Raw genomic sequence first — 6,114 nt, forward strand, 5'->3', positions numbered from 1 at the left:
GCATTTTCACGACACAACGTGACGACATATTTCACATAAAAAAGGAAATTATGTTTACAGTAATTGCACATTAGGCTGAATTCAGGTGTATTTGGGACTTCATATAAGTTGCCTCATAATTTTTTTTATTTTTATTTTTTTTTTTTGCTAAGCAGCATTTGCTTTATTATGGCCTGATATTAGAAAATCCACATTAGGTTACAAAACCCTGACTAAAGTGATAAGATCATGACAAGTACATTACACATATTATACATATATGCATAATCTGTACTACTGTAACATAATAAGAATAAAGTCTGTCCAAATCAGATATACAGAATTATAATGTGAACATTTTCAAGCTGTTCAGTCGGTTGACTGCCAAGAGGTTAAATAAAGAGATATAGATAGTTATACATATGGATATTATGAGATATTTGGGGTCAACTATCCAGTGTGACAGGGAGTGTGGAAAAGAGGTGAACAGGTGAATGGAGGTGGGTTGAAGTGGGTGGAGAAAAGTGTCAGGAGTGTTGTGTGTGACAGAAGAGTGTCAGGAGTGTTGTGTGTGACAGAAGAGTGTCAGGAGTGTTGTGTGTGACAGAAGAGTGTCAGGAGTGTTGTGTGTGACAGAAGAGTGTCAGGAGTGTTGTGTGTGACAGAAGAGTGTCAGGAGTGTTGTGTGTGACAGAAGAGTGTCAGGAGTGTTGTGTGTGCAAACAGGTTAAGAGTGGCATGTGCAGGATGGCTGGGGATGGGTATGGATTTTGGGACCATGTATCCCACAGCACTTAACCTTGATAGCCCGTTGTAATATGACGCCGGCGTTGGTCTATGCTATGCCATGGTCATGAGGGTTATCAGCGGCAGCGTTATAATACCTTATCATTAATAGTGGTATCAATATTACTGTTATTATTATTATTATTATTATTATTATTGCTATTATAAGTACTACTATTATCATTACTATTAATGGCTCTAGAAGCATTATTATTGCTATTACTACTACTAGTTCTATTGGTCCTCTTTCTGATCCTTTAACCTCCCCTTCATTCTGGATGAAATGAGTATATTTGTAAATATATTTATCATTACTACTACTGCTAATACTATTATTACTATTTATTATTAATTGGATTTTTCAATATTATTATTATTATTATTATTATTATTATTATTATTATTATTATTATTATTACTGTTGATATTCTCACCTTCCTCATACCCAATGTTACATTTACATTTTGTCTTGTGTGATACCATTACTGTCTTCATCGTTATTATAATTATAATTATTAATATATTTTCCTCTTTGATTTATGTATGTCTGTATATATATGTATGTATACACACACACATACACACACACACACACACACACACACACACACACACACGTTTTGTTTTGTTGGTCTTTGTATTTGTATTTTTGCATCTAATAAAAAAAAGGAGTGTTGTGTGACAGAAGAGTGTCAGGAGTGTTGTGTGTGACAGAAGAGTGTCAGGAGTGTTGTGTGTGTGACAGAAGAGTGTCAGGAGTGTTGTGTGACAGAAGAGTGTCAGGAGTGTTGTGTGACAGAAGAGTGTCAGCAAGAATACAGCAGTGAGACCAGCTATGCTGTATGGGTTAGAGACTGTAGCAGTGAGGAAAAGAAGATGTAGCAGAGATGAGGATGTTGACGTTTTCTTTACTACACTTTTAAACTTTTACAATCTGGCAGGCAATACAGAGCCCCAAATACCAGAACAACCAGGCACAAGAACAATTTCTTCCCCCAGGCAATCTACCCCATGAACAGTTAAATGTTCCCCTCATTATGCAATAACAATGTGCAATAACCTTATATTTAATTGTTACCATCTCCATCCTAGTACATCCCTGCATCTATTCTATTATTATTCTTCTAGATATTCTATATATTCTATTCAATTTTACCGTCTATAGCACAATTTATTTATTTTGAAATTTATTTTCTCATTTTTTACATGTGTATTTTTTGGAAATCTCATCTTGTTGTTTTTGTGTACTGGAAGCGTATAACATAAACAAATTTCTTGTCGCAATTCAGATTCTGATTTAGGGGTGACGAGGATGGACAGGATTAGGAATGAGCACATCAGAGACACAGCTCAGGTTGGCTGTTTTGGGGACAAGGTCAGAGAGGCTAGATTGGGGTGGTTTGGACATGTACAGAGGGGAGAGATGGTTATATTGGTAGAAGGATGTTGGAGATGGAGCTGCCAGGTACTGTAAGAGGTCAAGAGGAAGGCCAAAGAGGAGATACATGGATGTGTTAAATGAGGACATGAAACTGAAGATTCGCTGAGGTGAAACCTTATGGGAAAAGCCCAAAATAGAAGAAGATATTATTAGATATTTATTTTGACATTTATGTTTGAAGCTTTTTTTGTTATGATTCTGCAAGAAAAAGAATGATAAAGTATTGATATGGAGAATTGTATTTTAATTTCTTATTACTAAAATTGATTTATTTATTTCCTTGTGTGTGTCAACACACTTGGCCAATAAAGCTGATCCTGATTCTGAGGTCTGTGTAGTAGGGGCAACAAGACGGGAGGTCTGTGTAGGGGCAACAAGACGGGAGGTCTGTGTAGGGGCAACAGGACGGGAGGTTTGTGTGGTGGCATGATCGGAATCAGAATTGCCTGAATTTGTTATATTAATAAATAAATGATGTATTATCATAAGTGTCAATGACAATACATATTAAGAATACAAAAAAAAAACTATGAAAATGTGTGTCCAAACTAACAGACGTCATTACAGTAGTTTCTTAGTGCAGTACTGCTAAAGTAGGAGAAGAGGGCGGTGTTGTTGCATTGTTTTCCCCAGTTCTGCACCTGAGATCCGACATGCAGAAGTGACATCTCTAAGCTTATTATATTTGTTAATAAACAAATTTAATTTCATTTGCCAACTTTATTTCATAGCTTTTAACAAAATAACAAAAATACAAAAAGTGTGTACGTGAGCAAAGAACAAACTATTATTTTTTTATTATTATTTTTTTTAATTTTATCATTCAGAACAACTGATTTATTAACAAATAAACAAACAAATAAACTATTAACTATTAATCACTATTAACTTATAATAATTGATTATTAAAGTAAGCCCTGTACTCACATTAACAACATACACTTCTAAATACAAATATTTGGGAATTGCCAAATTTTGAATAAAAAATAAAAAGGCAACATGTTCCATGCTGTTGTATGTTTTTTTTTTAACTACCAGTTATGTTAACTAAGTTGGCTTAAGATAATATGCAATAACAATAACCTAGCAAAATTATTCACTCAAAACATGCTTTTTAATCAAGTATTTGTAGTATTTATTTATTTATTTATTTATTTATTTATTTATTTATTTGAAGTCTGTTCTTTCAAAGACAGAATTGTGTAGACAATACTGTACACATACACATATTTTGAAGCTATTTTACAATAGTGATGTAGGGCTATATTGATGTTTGCAATTCATAAAAACACACATCTATTGTATGCATGTATGCAGACATTAGGTTAAAAACTGTAGACAAACTGTAAAAGTGCTAAAATTTTACAGTAATTTATTGATGATTGGTTTTCCAACAACAGCTTTAACATTTGCCTATTCCATACCTAGTGTAAAGTATTTTATGTAGTATCAAGTAACACATAATCCTGTACATTTGCTCATTAGGCTAATCCTTAAAAACAGGGAAAAACCTATGACTGATGCAGGAAACAACTGAACAAAAGGTTAAGGTTCTAATTCAAGGGCCCAACCACGGCAGTTTAGAGTTGAGTTTAGAGATGATTATTTGAGGTTGCTCAGTTGTTAAGTCTGAGTTGCAGAACATAAGGTTGTGTGTTCAAATGCCAGCACTGCAAAATTGCTATGTTGTCCCTTCAACTCAATTGTAAATAGTTTGTAGATTTAAAAACATAAATGAAAATTTTTTAAACTAAAACAACAAATGCACTGGATTATGTGTGTAATATGTTGAAATTTTATTGTAAAAAAAAAAAGTGCAGTGGTTAAATACAATAAATTACTCTAAAATTGACAGGGTTTTTTTTTGTTGTTTCTACTGTGCAGTGTGATACATCTGTAAACACACTGGCAGTGTGCTGAGCTGAGACTCACTGTGAGCTGCACTTACTGTATATATGCACATTAGCATGGTGTGAGCTGTCTGTCAGTGTATCATTTTCACTGAAATGTTAATGGTAGGATATTGGATAGCAAAAATTCTTTAGTAACATGTGTGAGTGTGAGTGTGTGTGTGTGTGTGTGTGTGTGTGTGTGTGTGTGTGTGTGTGTGTGTGTGTGTGTGTGTATATCCATGTGGGACACATAAACCTAATCCTGTGCATAACCTATTCTTTGAAAGTTAAGCCTTCAGTCTGAGAACCCACTGATGAGCTAGAATCAGACATGCACAATCACTTTCTCTCTTTTAATCTCCTTTGGAGGCCTATCTATTCGAGCAGGCTCTCCTTAATTACTGTCTCTCTCACTTAGCAGTCTGTGACTGACTGTGAGAGCACTACCATGGCAGTGGCTGGGAATTTCTTCCACTCAGCCATGCTTAGTCATCATAGCTTGCTCACTGAGTCTAAAGTCAAGATAGAACTTTCTATATGAATAGATCCAGAAATTACCAATACAGTCAATATCAACACAGTGTGATTTCACCAAAATGCAAGCTCAAGCCAGCATAATCACAATAATTATAATAATCACAATTTTTAAATTATTGTATTAATATTTCTGATATTCAGTCAGAAATATTTTCTATGTTTAATAAAGTCTTGCCACCTCACAGACACCAGGTTTGATCTTGAGCTCAAGACTGGTGACTGCCTAAGTGGAGTTGCTTTTGATATTGTGTATTTTTCTTCCACCTCCCAAAAACCTGCCTGAAGGTGGATTGGCTAAGATGAAGTGTGCCTAGTTGTGAATGAGTGTGTGAAAATGTGCTTGTATGATGCCCTGCTATGGACTGGCAGCCAATCCAGGGTGTGTTCTCATCTGACGCCCTTTGTTCTTGAGATTGGCTCTGAATCCATCACAACCCAAACCAGGATAAAGCAGCAGCTGAATGTGAGTGAGTGAGTAAATGCTCTTCACGGATTATTCCATCTTGGTCAGAACTCTTGGGTTTTGAATCCAGAGCCAGCCCTGGGAAATACGGATGATAGGCAAATATTCGCCCTAAACAGAATATCAGTCTTTCTCAGCTCAATATGCACACAGATTCACACACACATTCACCTAGGAAGTCATTTTATCATATTCAATCCATTTTAAGAATTAAGATTAGGGGACATTGTATAGAATCTTTATATCTATAATTATATGGTGTGTTTGCAAGCAATGCATTATTTTTTTGTAATTAGGGTCCCTGAAATGTGCATAAAAGTGTAAAAATGTGATCTGCTCTTAAAAGATTAAAATCTAATATATATAAAGTTAATTTGCAGTAAAAGCATAAAAAACAGGGCTATAAATTCTTTAAGCAGCTGCTTCATATTTTGTGCTGCATCATAATGATATGTACAGTTTGCCCATGATGTTTAATTACAATCTGAAATATTACTTATTAATTTTACTTATTTATTGGTTTCTAATTACCACAGGGAACAATGTCTTCTGTATAACTACTGCTGTCATATCCAATTGCCCCTCTTCAGCGTCTCTATTTATGTTTGTACGTTTCATGCTGAGGGGCACAATGCAGGTCCTGGAGAGGAGTGGGCTTTAATTAGTTTCTGTTAAGTTGATTAAGAGGGAAAAAGTTCAGGGTTGAGGCCGGACAAAAGCCACTCTGGCCAGTCGCAGGTGCTCTAAAATGTCTGCCAGATTCTACTGGCCAGATTAAAGTCACTCAAGCCTCTCTAGAAAAAGCCTGTCGCACTGCACCAGAGGCTAAAGAGCTCTTATGTGAAACTTTTTTGAAGCGCCAGACTTTGTCCTACCTTCTGCCATGACTGACATGGCTGTCTAAGATATAAATAATAGTATATGGAATAGTGAATGTATTTCTTTATATTTAGACAAATTAATTTTGTTTGAAAAGTGCTCTAAATATCTAAGCCAAAACTTCCGATGCTAAATTC

The sequence above is a fragment of the Tachysurus fulvidraco genome, chromosome 16 (genome assembly GCF_022655615.1).
Source record: "Tachysurus fulvidraco isolate hzauxx_2018 chromosome 16, HZAU_PFXX_2.0, whole genome shotgun sequence".
NCBI lineage: Eukaryota > Metazoa > Chordata > Actinopteri > Siluriformes > Bagridae > Tachysurus > Tachysurus fulvidraco.